Below are 19,425 nucleotides of genomic sequence, written 5' to 3' on the forward strand. Positions count from 1 at the left end.
GTGATTTCTGACTACAAGATTGAATTTTCTCTTTGCATCCTAAAGAGCCCTGTGGAAGAGAAAATAATTAAGGCTCAGCGCTGTAAAGCACATGAGTCTAAGTCCTCGTTCCCATTTTAAATTGGTAGATGATTTTTGATTCATTTAACCAAGAAGTTTAAGGATACGTCTTTTGAATGAGTTAAGTGCAAATTAACCAGAAATACTCGTGCTTGGCAATCATTTCGTTCATAAAGTAATTTAGTTTTGTCAGGGTATTGCTAATTTAAACAAGATGACCTACTTTGCACATGACATTCTTGCATGGCAAGGAGATTCTTAGCTAACAGCATCATAATTTCCAAAAGAGAGTCCAGAAGACACACACAGAGTAGTGACATTATCATAACAGGCTCCACAGCCATCACTCAGCAAGGCCATCCTGTGCCTCCACCCTTTCATTCAGAAAATAGCCCCTGGAAGGAAAAAAAGAATGAGTGATGGGGCTGAGGGAGTAGTTGAAACAAATTGCAAAAAACTGAACATTTATATTTCTCAGAATCACCACTTTTCCTTTGTAGCTTTAGCTGAAGTCTTAATTTATTGTATTATCTTTGCTTTTATGTCGTCTTGGGTGAGACTCATTTCCATCCTTCCCCTTGAGTCATGTGGAATGGCTACTAATGGGAATGATGACAACACAGTATTGAGTCATAAAGTCAAGAGGGGAAAAAAGCTGCAGCTGATTATCATTTCTCCAGATGCCACAGCAGAGTTAAAGTAGCAAGAGTAATAAATTAGAAGTGCAGGCCCATTCTTAATAGCAATAGCAAGGTTAGACAGAGAAAATCAATGGACAGCTGTGTACCAAGTGTTTACGGTATGTGATACATAGTAAGGAGTTATAAAATATGTTCCTATCTTCAAGATACTGGCAAGCCAGTTCCAAGGACAAGATACAGACATATAAAAATTAGAAAGAAAGAAAAAAAAAAGCCTTGGTTAGGTTCACCAGTAGAAGGTAAGGAAAGAATTTATTGAAGAGACAATAGAGACTCCAATTCATGTATGTCTCTCCATAGCTCACTGTTTGCACTGTTTCCTGGTAGACAAGATGCAAGAGGGGAAGCTGGATGAAAACTCGAGGAGGAGCTGTAGGAACTGCAGACGTGTTTATTCTCTCCTGGCTGATGCAGCAGCCATAGCAGCAACCTTATAGCATAACCTAACCCAGCACAACCTCTCTCCTGGCTGACACAGCGGCCATAACAGCATTCTCTCCTGGGTGATGCACCAGCCATAGCAGTAGACACGCTGTGTTCGCCCCCCTCATGGCTGACCCAATAGACAGAGCCATGATGCAGCAGTAATGTAACACAATGTAACTCTTCTTTAGGTACATGGCTGAGCAACTTCACCTTCACTTTTCACTTTCACGCATTGGAGAAGGAAAGAGCAACCCACTCCAGTGTTCTTGCCTGGAGAATCCCAGGGACAGAGGAGCCTGGTGGGCTGCCGTCTATGGGGTCGCACAGAGTCAGACACGACTGAAGCGACTTAGCAGCAGCATACAGGCGATCAGCACAAAGTAGCCTGTGACCAGAGCACCTCCTGACGTGCCTGTGCGGTGCTATAAATGATCTCAGCTGTTACATAGTCATTATTTACAAAATGTGGGGTGAGAGAGCCTGACCATGCCATCTTGGCTAATTTCCTGTTTCCCCACAATATGATACATCAGTATACAGAATTTTTGCTTATGTAGCTCATTTAATCCTGACAATTATTTGAGACACTGGTCTTATTAGCTCTGTTCTACAGAAGAGTGTCCAACAGCTCAGCAAGTTCCAATGGCACTTTCTCAAAGTCTCAGTAATGAGGTAACCTCCCCAATATTTGTGCTCTTATGAGGTTATCATGTTACGTTTAGATACAGGTAAGATACTGGAAACCAGATACTAATACTGAAGACTAGATAAGGCCATGAGTTGACCTGTCCACCCTTGATAGGTAAGGGCATTGCCCAAGTTAAGCAACTGAAAAAGAAAAAGGTCCCCAGACAAGAACCCAGAACTATCTTCTGGCCCTCAGGAATAGGAACTTTTACTCCTCTGGTACTCACTGTCTTGATCTTATTCTTCAAGGAGGATGGAGACACCTGATAGCTGGTGTAGAATATGCCCACCACAAAGTGGCTGGTCCAGAGTTGAATGGGACACAGCCAATCAGACCAAGAAATCAACATTTTATAAGCCTTACTATCTCAGCTCATGCTATTCTTGGTTTTGCTTGTTCTCCACCCCACCCCCTTTTTTTTAACCCTTCCCCAATCTCAGCCTTCAAAAACCCATCTAAATATGTTCCTTCTCTGTCAGTGGAATCATAGAAAACAAAGGAGTCCTGGACTCACGCCTGTGCCCCTACATCATTCATGGCAGCAAAGGCGGGAGACTCAAGCGATGGTGCATGTGCTAAATTGCGTCTGACTCTTTGTGACCCCATGGACTGTAGCCCACCAAGCTCCTCTGTCCATGGGACTCTCCAGGCAAGAATACTGGAGTGGGTTGCCATGCCCTTCTCCAGGGGATCTTCCCTACCCAGGGATTCAACCTGCATCTCTTATGTCTCCTGCAGTGGTAGGCAGGGTCTTTACCAGTCGTGCCACCTGGGAAGCCCAAGTGAAGCTGGATCTTAGCCATATCTACCTACTATTCTCAAAGTGAAATCTCTCTCTCTGTTATAAACTGTGGAGTGGTTGAGGTAGTTTTCTCAGAGAAGGCAGTCATTTCCTCACTGCCAGATAGGCTAACCAGTAACAAAGTAGGAATATCAATTCTCAGTCTTCTGCTGTTTACCATCACTACCCTTGGTACTGCCACATCCAAGTGAACACAGAGGAGGAACAAAAAGTAACACTGCTTTTCATGAGGTAGGGACAAAACTAGTTAGTTAACGCTCCTCAGGAAAATCAGTAGAGAATTCTTGATCTGTAAAACAAAATCTATGTGGATGTCATAATTTGAACATCATAAACCCATAAACACCCCAGAAGGCATATTTCAAGATGGCACTAGTCAGAAGTGTTGAGTGCGGAATTTACTCATGGCTCCTATATTCAAAGTGCTCTGAGTCTCTTTTCTGTCTCTAGTACTATTTCCTCCATCAGGAGACTTCAGATTTGAAAACTCCCCACCACCCAGTCACCACATCCACTGGTCATTTAGTATATAGTGTGATTATAAATCAGTTCAGTTCAGTTCAGTTTAGTTGCTCAGTCGTGTCCGACTCTTTGCGACTCCATGGACTGCAGCATGCCAGGCCTCCCTGTCCATCACCAACTCCCGGAGTTTACCCAAACCCATGTCCATCGAGTCGGTGATGCCATCCAACCATCTCATCCTCTGTCGTCCCCTTCTCCTCCTGCCCACAATCTTTCCCAGCATCAGGGTCTTTTCAAATGGGTCAGCTCTTCCCATCAGGTGGCCAAAGTATTGGAGTTTCAGCTTCAACATCAGTCCTTCCAATGAAAACCCAGGACTGATCTCCTTTAGGCTGGACCGGTTGGATCTCCTTACAGTCCAAGGGACTCTCAAGAGTCTTCTCCAACACCATAGTTCAAAAGCATCAATTCTTCGGTGCTCAGCTTTCTTTAGAGTCCGACTCTCACATCCATACATGACTACTGGAAAACCCATAGCCTTGACTAGACAGACCTTTGTTGGCAAAGTAATGTGCTTTTTAATATGCTGTCTAGGTTGGTCATAGCTTTTCTTCCAAGGAGTAAGTATTTTTTAATTTCACGGCTGCAGCCAACATCTGCAGTGATTTTGGAGCCCCCAAAAACAAAGTCAGCCACTGTTTCCACTGTTTTCCCATCTATTTGCCATGAAGTCATGGGACTGGATGCCATGATATTAGTTTTCTGATTGTTGAGAAAACATTAGTTTTCTTTCACTTTCATCAAGAGGCTCTTTAGTCCTTCTTCACTTTCTGCCATAAAAGTGGTGTCATCTGCATATTCGAGGTTATTGATATCTCTCCCGGCAATCTTGATTCCAGCTTGTGCTTCCTCCAGCCCAGCGTTTCTCATGATGTACTCTGCATGTAAGTTAAATAAGCAGGGTGACAATATACAGCCTTGACATACTCTTTTTCGTATTTGGAACCAGTCTGTTGTTCCATGTCCAGTTCTAACTGTTGCTTCCTGACCTGCATACAGATTTCTCAAGAGGCAGGTCAGGTGGTCTGGTATTCCCATCTCTTTCAGAATTTTCCACAGTTTATTGTGATCCACAGTCAAAGGTTTTGGCATAGTCAATAAAGCAGAAATAGATGATTTTCTGGAATTCTCTTGCTTTTTTGATGATTCAGCAGATGTTGGCAATTTGATCTCTGGTTCCTCTGCCTTTTCTAAAATCAGCTTGAACATCTGGAAATTCACGGTTCACGTATTGCTAAAGCCTGGGTTGGAGAATTTTGAGCGTTACTTTAGTAGTGTGTGAGATGAGTGCAATTGTGCAGTAGTTTGAGTATTCTTTTGCATTTGATTACAAATGGAGACATTCTACAACTCACTTGCACACATCAATTCTCTACTTCACAGCCACAGTTATATGCCATTCATAGTTTTCAACTAATACTTGCTAATGCAGTCCCCTGTGTCCTCAGTATTTTCAAGAAGTCTTGCAACTTCTGTGCTTGAAAAGACTAATCTTTAAAGGAGAAAACAACATAAAGGTTTGCCTCCATCAATACATCACTGAAAAGTCAATGTTAAATTTGTCAGTGTTGTAACTGCTGGGTTGCTCTTTAACAAATGTGACAGGAGCAAATATACCACACAGTTTGCAACCAATGACTAATATGAAATTTTGTTGTACATATGGAAGATGTTACTTCATGGTAGCAGAAATATTTGAGGTTGAATCTACCTTACATACACAAATAAATACCACAATAGTTTACTCAAAGACGTTTGTTTCCCACAACTGATCCATAAGTAGTTCTGCTTTGTTTCTTCAGATAAATATGACCAAAAATTGTTTTAAAAGCCTAGTGGCTCAGCAGTAAAGAACCCAACAGCCAATGCAGGAGAGTCGGGTTCAATTCCTGGGTCAGGAAGATCCCCTGGAGAAGGAAACGGCAACCCACTGCATTACTCTTGCCTGAGAAATCCCATGGACAGAGGAGGCTGGCAGGCTACAGTCCAAAAACGGGTCACAAGGAATCAAACACGAATTAGCAACTAAACAACAACATTTAGGTTATAAAACTACAAGATGATTTTTGCTTGGTCCTCATAAACTGGATCTAAGGTAAATTATTGGAAAGTGATTTTAAATTCTGTAAGCAAAGGACACATTAATAGAGAAACTGTCTAGTTTTCCAAGATGACTATTAACCAGCTTGTTTTCATAGGTTTTGAAGTGTCTGTTTAAAAAAATGATTTTGGTATTTAAAAGTTATACATACCCACTCTTCATATAGAATATATTCCAGTTTTTCAATACTATTAGCTTTAAAGCAATGTAATTTTAAAACATATACCAAAAGGTTATCAATTTTTATCTTGGAGTGTAAGATACAGTGAAATTATTGTGATTTCTGCTTCCTTTGTAGCTTTATGTATTGTACACATTTTCAAAATTGAGTATGTCTTTCATAATCAGAAAAAGATTAAGAATGGTTTCTGAAAGAAGCTTATTCACATTATATTCTGGGCTATAAAGCAATACCACCATTCTTTCTGAGGAAAACCAAAATCTCCTTTCAGAAGGAAAAAATTAGGTTTCTATAAAAAATTGTAAAACCAGACTCTGGTTGGCATCCTATTGAAAGAATTTTCTTTGAGTGACTTTCATGATTCAAAACATTAATTCAGCGTATTTCAATTTTCTCGGCTCTGGGTAGCACACTAATTTCCTCTCATTGACTTCCAAAGTGTTCTGTGTGTGGACAAGCTATCCAGGGAACGGAATTAAACCTAGCCCAGCAGGACTCAGCATCTTGTGTCACAATTCTCTTCATCATTTGCATAGCACAGAATTCTTTTTGGCCAGGAAAGTGCTTGTTTATTAAATTTCCCTTAAGATGCCCGTGGGTTTCAATTGAAGAGAACTTCACTCTGAGAAAAATCATGCAGGGGGTTTTCATAACACAAAGCATTCGAAAAAATAGATAGTTTTTATCTACCCATTTACTTCTCTCGTTCGGAGTAGTATTATTTGCCCAACTTGCGACATGAGCACACTTCTGCTTTGCTGTTTTTTAAAGTTCTTTTCAAATGACTGCCCATAAAAAAAACATTCTATATGTTGGTACTGTGATTACAAGCCCAACTTTTTCACTGCCTTGAGGACTTTCCCTTTATTCCTCTTGACATTTGCTCTGCTGGTTCAGGCAATAATATAAAACCTGATTTAACTTTCCTATTTTGATGAATGAAATTTAAAAGTTAGATCTTTCTGATTTTCAGAGTTTTCCTTCAGCTCCATAGGGAACTATAATTAGGGAGTCAACGAGCACTATTTCTTTGAATATGTGATTCATTATTTTGCCCTCTAACATACATTGTATTATCAGTAGAAAACTAGAGTAGACATGAAAATCTGATTCTGCCAATGGGTATTAATTTAGTAATGAAGCAAAACACATATTTTCCCATGTGATTCTTGATTAGACAATAGCTACTGAGATTTGGTGGCACTACTGGTAAAGAGCTTGCCCAACACTGTAGGAAACATAAGAAACATTGATACAATCCCTGGGTTGGGAAGATCCCCTGGAGGAGGAAATGGCAACACACTTCAGTATTCTTGCCTGGGAAATCCTAAGGAGAGAAGAGCCTGGCGGGCTACAGTCCATGGCATCGCAAGAGTCAGACACGACTTAGTGACTAAATCACCACCACCACCACTGAACTTTACTTGAGCATATTTTTGAAGAATAACTCACTCCTATTTTTAAAGATTTTTTTTTTTTTGATGTAACCGTTTTCTGAGTTTGTTACAGTATTGTTTCTGTATTACGTTTTGATTTTTGACCATGAGGCATTTGGGATCTTAGTTCCCCAACCAGGGTTTGAACCCCACCTCCTGTGCTGGAAGGCAAAATTTTAAGCTCTGGACCACCAGGAAAGTCCCTTACATTTTATTTTTGTTCTGTAAAGGACATCAACCTCCATCAAAACAGCAAGTGTGAGGTGGTATCAGTTAAGAAAGTATCAGCAGCCAGGAGCATCTTTCATTATGTGAAAATGTCAAGCTCACAAGCTCATCTCACTTTACTAGATTTCTATTCATAGATATTGTTATCTAGATGTAAATATCTGTATGCAAATATATGAGAAAAATATAAGAAATATATATCCACTGTGGTACCATTTTCTTACAAAAGTGTTCATAATAGTGAGGAAGACAGAATTCCTAGAAATCATTCCTTTGCCTTAGTTGGAGTGCTCAAGGTTCTAATGTTTTCATTTTTTTTAATTCATGGCATCATTGGTTTTAGAATCAATTTCCTAGTCACTAGGAGGAGAAAGGCCAAAAAGATCTACCCAACCCTCCTGCTAGAAGCCTCGTGCTTCTCTGGGTGAGTTACACCCACACTGACAGCAGAACCACCTTGTGGTCAGAGCCCATGAGAACGGCCCTGTCTCATCCTCCAGGCCAAAACAGAAAAACAAAATGCCCCACTTGGCCCTGAGAGGTTGTACAGTTACTAAGTTCAGACCAATCTGTTTGTGAAGGGATTACCAGAAAGCATGTTAACATTCTAAGGGTTTATAACTATCTCCCACATCCTTAACCTACCTCTCTGCCTTATGGGGTGTCCTGTCTTTGGAGTTAAATGGACTCTGCCAGGCAGACCATGTTACATACAAGCACACTGGAGCCAGCTGAACAGCAAGGCAACAGGTGATAGGAAACTGCTGCAACATATATTAAAAACTGTATGTTTTTGCTGGAGAGAGTATGGAGAAAAAGGAACCCTCCTACACTGTTGGTGGTGGTTTACTCGCTAAGTCATGTCTGACTTCTGCAACCCCATGGACTATATCCTGCCAGGCTCCTCTGTCCATGGCATTTCCCAGGCAAGAATACTGGAGTGGGTTTCCACTTCCTTCTCCAGGGGATCTTCCTGAACCAGGGATCGAACTCGCCCTTGTCTCCTTCACCACCCTTCTCTTCTACATTGCTGGAGATACTTTGCTGGCTGAGCCACTAGAGAAGCCACACTGCTTCCTAAATTGGTGTAAATTGGTGTAACCATACGGAAAACAGTATGGCGTTTCCTCAAAAAACTAAAAATAAAGTTGTCAGATAATCCAGCAATCCCACTCCTGGGCATATACCCAGACAAAACTATAATTCAAAAAAATATTGAATATATGCACCCTTATGTTCATAGCAACACTATTGACAATGGCCAAGACATGGAAACAGCCTAAATGTCCACTGACAAAAGAATGGATAAAGAAGATGTGGTATATATATACAATAGAATACTACTCAGTCATAAATAAAAATGAAATAATGCCATTTGCAGCTACATGCACAGACCTAGAGATTATTGTTCTAAGTGAAGTAAGTCAGAAAGAGAAAGATAAATACCATATGATATCACTTATACATGGAATCTAAAACATGACTCAAAGGAACTTATCTATGAAACAGAAAGACTCACAAACATAGAAAACAGACTTGTAGTTGGCAGACTTGTAGTTGGGAGGGATGGCTGGGAGTTTGGGATTAGCAGATAAAAACAATTATGTACAAAATGGAGAAATAGCAAAGTCCTACTGTATACCACAGGGAACTATTTTCAATATTGTGTGATAAGCCATAATGAAAAACAACATGAAAAAGAAAAAATATACATATAACTGCATCACTTTGTTGTACAGCATAAATTAACACAACATCGTAAATGAACACCACATCAGTAAAATAATTTTTTAAAAAAAACTGTGTTTTTATGTTCTCCCCTCTCTGGCTATTTATCAGGGGATCTAAAATATTGCTCTTTTTCAGTTCATATATTTTAAAAGTAGTTTATCATTATTATATCACTATTTTGTAGGTATAACAAAAAGGAAGAAATATACATGGATTCATGTCTCTTTGTTCATCAAATAAGAATACATTTAAAAAAAACTTAGAAAAGAATTTTTAAGTATTGAAGAAATTTATAACAGAATGAGTGGTACATTAATCACTTTTATTGAGAATGTCTATTTTATTGAGAATGTCTATAATGTTAAGAATTTGCTTTTAATTTCTAAGACCTGTTACTGTTATGAAATTGCTTCCAAAAGATGAGGAAACTGGATTTATACAGATTTACTTTGCAATTTAGAGGTTATCTCTACTTCATATATTCTTACGAAAATTATTTGATAATGCTTTTGATTTATTTTGCTGAATATGCATTTAAAACGTCTCTATTCTCTCTGAATATGACAGCAAATTTGGAAAACTCAGCAGTGGCCACAGGACTGGAAAGGTCAGTTTTCATTCCAATCCCAAAGAAAGACAATGCCAAAGAATGCTCAAACTACCGCACAATTGCACTCATCTCACAGACTAGCAAAGTAATGCTCAAAATTCTCCAAGCCAGACCTCAACAGTACGTGAACTGTGAACTTCCAGATATTCAAGCTGGATTTAGAAAAGACAGAAGAACCAGAGATCAAATTGCCAACATCCGTTGGATCATCAAAAAAGCAAGAGAGTTCCAGAAAAACATCTATTTCTGCTTTATTGACTATGCCAAAGCCTTTGACTGTGTGGATCACAACAAACTGTGGAAAATTCATCAAGAGATGGGAATAGCAGACAACCTTACCTACCTCCTGAGAAATCTGTGTGCAGGTCAAGAAGCAACAATTAGAACAGACATGGAAAAACAGACTGGTTCTAAACTGTGAAAGGAGTACATCAAAGCTGTATATTTTCACCCTGCTTATTTAACTTCTATGCAGTGTACATCATGTGAAATACTAGGCTGGATGAAGCACAAGGTGGAATCAAAATTGCTGGGAGAAATATCAATAACCTCAGATACGCAGATGACACCACTCTTACGGCAGAAAGCGAAGAAGAACTAAAGAGCCTCTTGATGAAAATGAAAGAGGAGAGTGAAAAAGTTAGCTTAAAACTCAACATTCAAAAGATGAAGATCATGGTGTCCAGTCCCATCATTTCATGGCAAATAGATGGGGAAACAATGGAAACAGTGACAGACTTTATTTTGGGGGGCTCCAAAATTACTGGAGATGGTGACTGCAGCTATGAAATTAAAAGATGCTTACTCCTTGGAAGAAAAGTTATGATCAACCTAGACAGCATATTAACAAGCAGAGACATTACTTTGCCAACAAAGATCCATCTAGTCAAAGCTATGGCTTTCCAGTAGTCATACATGGATGTGAGAGTAGGACTATAAAGAAAGCTGAGTGCCGAAGAATTGATGCTTTTGAACTGTGGAGTTGGAGAAAACTCTTGAGTCCTGAAGGAAATCAGTCTTGAATATTCATTGGAAAGACTGATGCTGAAACTCCAGTACTTTGGCCACCCGATGCAAAGAACCGACTCCTTGGAAAAGACCCTGATGCTGGGAATGATTGAAGACAGGAGGAGAAGGGGATGACAGAGGATGAGATGGTTGGATGGCATCACTGACTCGATGGACATGAGTTTCAGCAAGTTCCAGGAGTTGGTGATGGAAAGGGAAGCCTGAGGAGCTGCAGTCCATGGTGTCACAAAGAATAGGACACAACTGAGGGAATGAACTGACTGACTGACTGATTCTGTCCCACCAAGTCATGACTCTAAAAACTTTTAATTACAGTTAATGAGGATGCTGTATCAATTATTTGCAACAGCTTCTTATTTGCTTTCAACAAATATTGATTTTTTTTGTTTCCCTTTTAATGTTATTTTCAGTTCTTTTCAATTTCAGAAAATTAATGTGGACAATATAATTATAAAAGCAACCAGCTTTCCTTTCTCCTGGATCCATTGGTAGTAGGTTTGGCCAAAGCCACAGTTATTCTATAAGCAATAAATATCAATTGCCTTCAATGTGCCAAGCACTATGCAAGGTACTAAGGAACTGATGATATGACTAAGAAGAATATTATCTCTAGTCTACCTATAATCTAATAACTGCTGTTCAACCAAAATAACCAAAAATATTGCATTTTGCAAAGAAATGCATTATTCCATGAAGGAGAATTAATGCTGACTGCAGTTTTCTCTGAAGAAAATTATATTTAAGCTAAGACCTAATGGCAGTTGTATTCCAATATTTATTTTCTTTTTATTCCATGTAATGTAACTTTATCTGGATACACAGAGACTCGGAATAAAGATTCCTTGCTTTCTTCACAGCTAAATGAAGTCAAATGTCTAATTTGTGGCAAATGAAATATGAATAGAATAATGTATTAGGGTTTGGCCCTTAGAGGGAAAATACATGACCTCAGTTTTCTTTCCATCACTTTCTGCTGTGTGGAGGATGGTCATGTTGCTAAGATCCTTGGGGAATGTGAGTAAAGGAAATTTTATGGGGATAGGAGAGTAAGAAGAATAGAGTATGGGTCTCTGATGATATTCAGAACACAGCAGCTATGCCAACTTAGAACTAAAATGAGTTTTTGTTTAAATTACTGTTACTTTTGTTCTCTGTGACATAAATTTGGACATACAGCTTAATACTTTCTTAAAAAAAGAAGCTAAGTTACACTGGAGGTAGGGGAGGAGGACAGCCTTCTAGACAAATAGGTAACTGTGCACAACCCATTCCAGGAACTGTAATTGCTCAATGTGACTGTATCTTCATTACCTCCACCATAGTTTGGCACCAGGTAAATAGCAGGGGTTCTCAAGGCAAGAATACTGAAGTGGTTTGCCATTCCCTTCTCCAGTGGACCACATTCTGTCAGACCTCTCCATCATGACCCATCTGTCTTGGGTGGCCCCACACAGCCTGGCTTAGTTTCATTGAGTTAGACAAGGCTGTGGTCCATGTGATCAAATTGGCTAATTTTCTGTGATTATGGATTCAGTGTGTCTGCCCTCTGCTGCCCTCTCGCAACACCTACTGTCTTACTTGGGCTTCTCTTACGTTGGACGTGGGGTATCTCTTCACGGCTGCTCCAGCAAAGCGCAGCCACTGCTCCTTATCCATGAACAGTGTGAAAAGGCAAAATGATAGGACACTGAAAGAGGAACTCCCCAGGTTGGTAGGTGCCCAATATGCTACTGAGGATCAGTGGAGAAATAACTCCAGAAAGAATGATGGGATGGAGCCAAAGCAAAAACGATACCCAGCTGTGGATGTGACTGGTGATAGAAGCAAAATCCGATGCTGTAAACAGCAATATTGCATAGGAACCTGGAATGTTAGGTCCATGAATCAAGGCAAATTGGAAGTGATCAAACAGGAGATGACAAGAGTGAACATCGACATTCTAGGAATCAGTGAACTAAAATGGACTGAAATGGGTGAATTTAACTCAGATGACCATTATATCTACTACTGTGGGCAGGAATCCCTTAGAAGAAATGGAGTAGCCATCATGGTCAACAAAAGAGTCCGAAATGCAGTACTTGGATGCAATCTCAAAAATGACAGAATGACCTCTGTTCGTTTCCAAGGCAAACCATTCAATATCATGGTAATCCAAGCCTATGCCTCAACCAGTAACACTGAAGAAGCTGAAGTTGAACGGTTCTATGAAGACCTACAAGATCTTTTAGAACTAACACCCAAGAAAGATGTCCTTTTCATTATAGGGGACTGGAATGTAAAAGTAGGAAGTCATGAAACACCTGGAGTAACAGGCAAACTTGGCCTTGGAGTACAGAATGAAGCAGGGCAGAGGCTAATAGAGTTTTGCCAAGAGAATGCACTGGTCATAGCAAACACCCTCTTCCAACAACACAAGAGAAGACTCTACACATGGACATCATCAGATGGTCAATACTGAAAACAGATTGATTATATTCTTTGCAGATGGAGAAGCTCTATACAGTCAGCAAAAACAAGACCGGGAGCTGACTGTGGATCAGATCATGAACTTCTTATTGCCAAATTCAGACTTAAACTGAAGAAAGTAGGGAAAACCACTAGACCATTCACATATGACCTAAATCAAATCCCTTATGATTATACAGTGGAAGTGAGAAATAGATTTAAGGGACTAGATCTGATAGACAGAGTGCCTGATGAACTATAGAGAGAGGTTCGTAACATTGTACAGGAGACAGGGATCAAGACCATCCCCATGGAAAAGAAATGAAAAAAGCAAAATGGCTGTCTCAGGAGGCCTTACAAATAGCTGTGAAAAGAAGAGAAGTGAAAAGCAAAGGAGAAAAGCAAAGATATTCCCATCTGAATGCAGAATTCCAAAGAATAGCAAGGAGAGATAAGAAAGCCTTCCTCAGTGATCAATGCAAAGAAATAGAGGAAAATAATAGAATGGGAAAGACTAGAGATCTCTTCAAGAAAATTAGAGATACCAAGGGAACATTTCATGCAAAGATAGGCTCAATAAAGGACAGAAATGGTGTGGACCTAACAGAAGCAGAAGATATTAAGAAAGGGTGGCAAGAATACACAGAAGAACTGTACAAAAAAGATCTTCACGACCCAGATAATCACGATGGTGTAGTCACTCTAGAGCCAGACATCCTGGAATGTGAAGTCAAGTGGGCCTTAGAAAGCATCACTACAAGCAAAGCTAGTGGAGGTGATGGATTCCAGTTGAGCTATTTCAAATCCTCAAAGGTAATGCTGTGAAAGTGCTGCACTCAATATGCCAACAAGTTTGGAAAACTCAGCAGTGGCCACAGGACTGGAAAACGTCAGTTTTCACCCCAATCCCAAAGAAAGGCAATGCCAAAGAATGCTCGAACTACTGCACAATTGCACTCATCTCACACGCTAGTGAAGTAATGCTCAAAATTCTCCAAGCCAGGCTTCAGTAATACGTGAGCCGTGAACTTCCAGATATTCAAGCTGGTTTTAGAAAAGTCAGAGGAGCCAGAGATCAAATTGCCAAAATCCGCTGGATCATCGAAAAAGCAAGAGAGTTCCAGAAAAACATCTATTTCTGCTTTATTGACTATGCCAAAGCCTTTGACTGTGTGGATCACAATCAACTGTGGAAAATTCTGAAAGAGATGGGAATACCAGACCACCTGATCTGCCTCTTGAGAAACCTGTATGCAGGTCAGGAAGCAACAGTTAGAACTGGACATGGAACAACAGACTGGTTCCAAATAGGAAAAGGAGTACGTCAAGGCTGTATATTGTCACCCTGCCTATTTAACTTATATGAGGGTACATCATGAGAAACGCTGGGCTTGATGAAGCATAAGGTGGAATCAAGATTGCCGGGAGAAATATCAATAACCTCAGATATGTTGATGACACCACCCTTATGGCAGAAAGTGAAGAAGAACTAAAAAGCCTCTTGATGAAAGTGAGAGAGGAGAGTGAAAAAGTTGGCTTAAAGCTCAACATTCAGAAAACTAAGATCATGGCATCTGGTCCCATCACTTCATGGCAAATAGCTGGGGAAACAGTGGAAACAGTGTCAGACTTTATTTTTTTGGGCTCCAAAATCACTGCTGATGGTGATTGTAGCCATGAAATTAAAAGACGCTTACTCCTTGGAAGAAAAGTTATGATCCACCTAGATAGCATATTAAAAAGCAGAGACATTACTTTGTCAACAAAGGTCCATCTAGTCAAGGCTATGGTTTTTCCAGTAATCATGTATGGATGTGAGAGTTGGACTGTGAAGAAAGCTGAGCGCCGAAGAATTGATGCTTTTGAACTGTGGTGTTGGAGAAGACTCTTGAGAGTCCCTTGGCCTGCAAGGAGATCCAACCAGGCCATCCTAAAGGAGATCAGTCCTGGGTATTCATTGGAAGGACTGATGTTGAAGCTGAAACTCCAATACTTTGGCCACCTCATGCCAAGAGGTGACTCATTGGAAAAGACCCTGATGCTGGGAAGGATTGGGGGCAGGAGGAGAAGGGGACGACAGAGGATGAGATGGTTGGATGGCATCACCGACTTGATGGACTTGGGTTTGGGTAAACTCCGGGAGTTGGTGATGGACAGGGAGGCCTGGTGTGCTGCAATTCATGGGGTCACAAAGAGCCAGACACAACTGAGCGACTGAACTGACCTAACCTGACTGGTATAGAAACAGGAGGAAGTATATTTGTCAAGATAAAGCTTCAGAGGTGCCACAGCAGATGGCTGTAAGAATGACCCTCAGTTTGTTCATGCCTCTGGGTGCTCACTCAGCCTGACCAGGTGATTTTCTTTGGACAACTGCACAGTCCCAGACTGGACACTGTTAGCAGAACCTTGAAAAGTACTGGTGTGCTGGGGTTTGCTCTCTCATGTTGCTCTTTTGAAACCTGAGACCACTTAGTCCAAATCTGGGCTATTGGAGGAGGAGACCGCGTGGAGCAGAAACATGCTGTCCCATCTGAGCACCTGAGACCAACTAGCCTGCAATGATCGGACATATGAGGGAAGCTGTCAAGACTGTATAGCCCTACAAAGCTGCCAAAGGACCCCAGTGATCTGTCAAAACAGCCCATTTGAGAAGTTCCGAGCTGACCTACAGAATTATGAGTAAATTAATGATCATTTACAGCAGCTAAATTTTGAGATAACTTGTTATGCAGCAAAAGCTAACTGATAAAAGTGGACAACACAGATGACATGGGATTTTATAGTTATTATTTATTCATCCAAATATATGAGGACGATGTACTAAGTAGGCACTGGAGATGTAGCAATGGACAAGACACATGGTCTCTGCCCTCATGGAGCTTACCTTCTTATCGGCCATACTCAGAAATTTGGTTCATCATAAGGACAATTTAAAAGACTATTAAAAGTCTTTAAAGCAAGGGATCAATTTATGCTACTTGCATTTTTTATACTTTTTTCCCATTGATTTATTTGACTATACCTGGTTTTAGTTGTAGCATGCGGATCTTCGCAGGACCTTCCATTGCAGCACAGGGACTTTCCAGTTGTGACTGGGGCCTTAGTTGCTCCACAGCACGTGGGAGGTGTCCCCTGCATTGCAGGGTGGATTCCTAACCACTGCACCACCGGGGAAGTCCTGCTATTTGCGTTTTTAAAAGATTGTTCTAGTTACAATGTAGAGGATGTTAGAATGGGTAAGTAGGAAGAGTGAAGGATGAGTTAGGAGGTTGTTGCAATGGTCCAGGTGAGGGATAATTGTGACTTAGACTAAGGTATATCAGTGGACATAGAATAGAGATTAGTTATTCATAGTTAAGATGTAGAAAGCACAGGATTTGATAACTGATGAAACCTATGGAGTGAGGGAAAAGGAGGATTAAAGATAACTCAGGTTTCTAATGAGCAAATCATCAATAAATAAAAATGCCATTGATTGAGGTAAAGAACAGGAAAGTAGAGCAAGTCTATGGAATAAAGATGGTTGTGCTCGCTTCGGCAGCACATATACTAAAATTGGAATAAAGACGGTGACCCAAGATTTAAAGAAACTGAATTTGAAATGCTCATGAAATATTAAAGCAGAAACATCAAAAAGGCAGGTATGTGGAGCACCATGAGATTTTGGTCTACATACATAAATTTGGAATTATTTTAATTTCCATTCAAGCCACATAGAAGTAGATGAGATTGCCAAGGGAAGGGACAGTGTAAATGAAGAAAAGGGAGGACCTTGGCAGAATTTGGAGGAATTTATTAGAGAAGAAGAATCCAGATAAAAAGGTTAAGAAGAAACAGCAAGAAACTATTACATATAGAACAGATAAACAACAAGGTCCTATTGTACGGCATGGAGACCTATATTTAATATCCTATGGTTATATTTAATAACCATAATAGAAAATAATATAAAAAGAATGTGTATATATGTATGTGGGGGGGTGTAACTGAATTACTTTGCTGTATAGCAGTAATTAACACATTATAAATCAACTATGTGCACTTAATCAACTATACCTCAATTTAAAAAAACAAGAAACAGCAAAGAAAATGGGAGCCTGGGATATGCCTTTACATGAAAAAAAAGGAAAAAAGAATTTTTTATTGAAGTATAGTTGACTTACAATATTGTGTTAGTTTTAGGTATACAGCAAAGTGATTCAGTTATACATATAATAGTTTTTCATATTCTTTTCCACTATAGGTTATTACAAGATATTGAATATAGTTCCCTGTGCTATAATAGGATCTTGTTGTTTACCTGTTTTATATATAGTAGTGTATATCTGTTAATCCCAAACTCCTGCTTATCCCTCCCCAACATGCTTTCCCCTTTGGCAACCGTAAGTCTGTTCTCTATGTCTGTGAGTCTGTTTCTATTTTGTAAATAAGTTCATTTGTACTATTTTTTAGATTCCACATGTAAGTGATATCATAATATTTGTCATTCTCTGTCAGACTTCCTTTACTTAGTATGATAATCTCTAGGTTCATACATGTTGCTGCAAATGGCATTATTTCATTTTTATTTATGACTGAGTAGTATTGCATCATATATATGCACCACATCTTCTGTATCCATTCATGTCAATGAATATTTAGGTTGCTTCCATGTCTTGACTATCACAAAAATAGTGCTGCTATGAACATTGGGCTGCATGTATCTTTTTGGATTAGAATTTTCTCCAGATACATGTCCAGGAGCGGGGTTGTTGGGTCATTTGGTAACTGTGCTGTGCTGTGCTTAGTTGCTCAGTCATGTCCAACTCTTTGCGACTCCATGGACTGTAGCCCACCAGGCTCCTCTGTCCATGGGGATTCTCCAGGCAAGAATACTGGAGTGGGTTGCCATGCCCTCCAGGGGATTTTCCCAACCCAAGGATTAAACCCAGGTCTGCCACATTGCAGGCAGATTCTTTACCATCTGAACCACCAGGGAAGGCTATGGTAACTCTACTTTTAGTTTTATAATAAGCCTCCATTGGAGAAGGAAATGGCAACCCACTCCAGTATTCTTGTCCAGGAAATCCAATGGACAGAGGAGCTTGGCGGGCTACAGTCCATGGGGTTGCAAAAGAGTCGGACACAACTTAGCAACTAAGCAACAACAACAATGAACCTCCATACTGTTCTCCATAGCGGCTGCATCGATTTACATTCCCACTAGCACTACAGGAGGGTTCCCTGGGAAAATAATATTTTAAGAAAAGACTGGTCAACTCTATTGAATGTTGCTGAGGAAAGACCATTGGTGAGATGAGCAGAATGACTGAGGAGCACTGAAGTTGGCAGCCAGAATGAGGGTTGAAAAGCCAGTACAGGTAAGGTCAAAGTGACATCGAGTGTGCTCAGTTCTTTCAAGAAGTCAGGCTGTAAAGAGGAAGAGAAAGATAAGCCTGTGACTACACAGGGGAACATGGGGCTAACGAATAGCTTCAATATTTACATACTTAAATATTGATAAGAAGGAGCTGGTAAAGATGAAGATGTTGAAACTACAGGTTAAATAAAGGAGGGGTGAAATTCAGGTGGAGGATATGACATTTCATAGGGGTCAAATGTTTCACCTGGTGACAGGGGAGGAGAGAAAGGAAAGGATGGACGTGGATGCAGGAAGATTTGCAAACCGGGTTGAAGTTGATGGAAATCCCATATGATGGTTTCTCTTTTTATGTGTATAATACAGGGGTTACGGTCACGTGCTGATAATAAAGAGGCAGAGGAGGAAGGGCTTGAAGATTTAAGGGCAGTGAAGAAAGTTTAGAATAGCTCTTGTGGGAAACAGGGCATCAAATTGAGTGGGAAAACGTGGCAAGATTGCTGAGCACTGTGGAGAGCCAAGTGGAATGTGTGAGCATGAATCTACAGTTGTACCATTTGAGTTTAGATTCAGGGGAGAAGAATCATGGGGCTTATCTAGAGTTGGAGGCTTTCCAGGTAAATGCAGCCAATAGGCAAAGGGTCAAGGGATCAGGATATTAGCATGATAGTAATTGAAATATGGAAGCAAGGGATCTAATCTAAGCAGGATGGTGGGGGGTGTGAAAATAGCTGGAGACCGATATATCAGGACAAAGAAAAGAGGTCAATGGCCTGGAGATCAAATGAGGTGGAAGAACAGTCATGGCCCAGATAGGAGGAGGTGACAGATATTAGGGAGGTCCCCAAGACGCCTGCCTCTTGGTGTGCACATCTTCTAAGTGATTCTCTTCCCTTGAGTGTAGGCAGGACCTGTGGCTGGCTGCCAAACAGCAGAGTACAGCAAAGGTGATGGGATGCACCTGATTGCATGTACATGATTACAATACACAAGACTGTAATGGTCATTTGGGGAGGACATTCTCTCTTCCCTGCTGGCTTTGAAGAAATGGCTGCCATGTTGTGAGCTGACCTATGTCAAGGGCCATGTGATAAACAGCTGAA

Source organism: Giraffa tippelskirchi, chromosome 11 (assembly GCF_054371585.1).
Source record: "Giraffa tippelskirchi isolate mGirTip1 chromosome 11, T2T-mGirTip1v1.2.pri, whole genome shotgun sequence".
In the NCBI taxonomy this organism is placed as follows: Eukaryota; Metazoa; Chordata; class Mammalia; order Artiodactyla; family Giraffidae; genus Giraffa; species Giraffa tippelskirchi.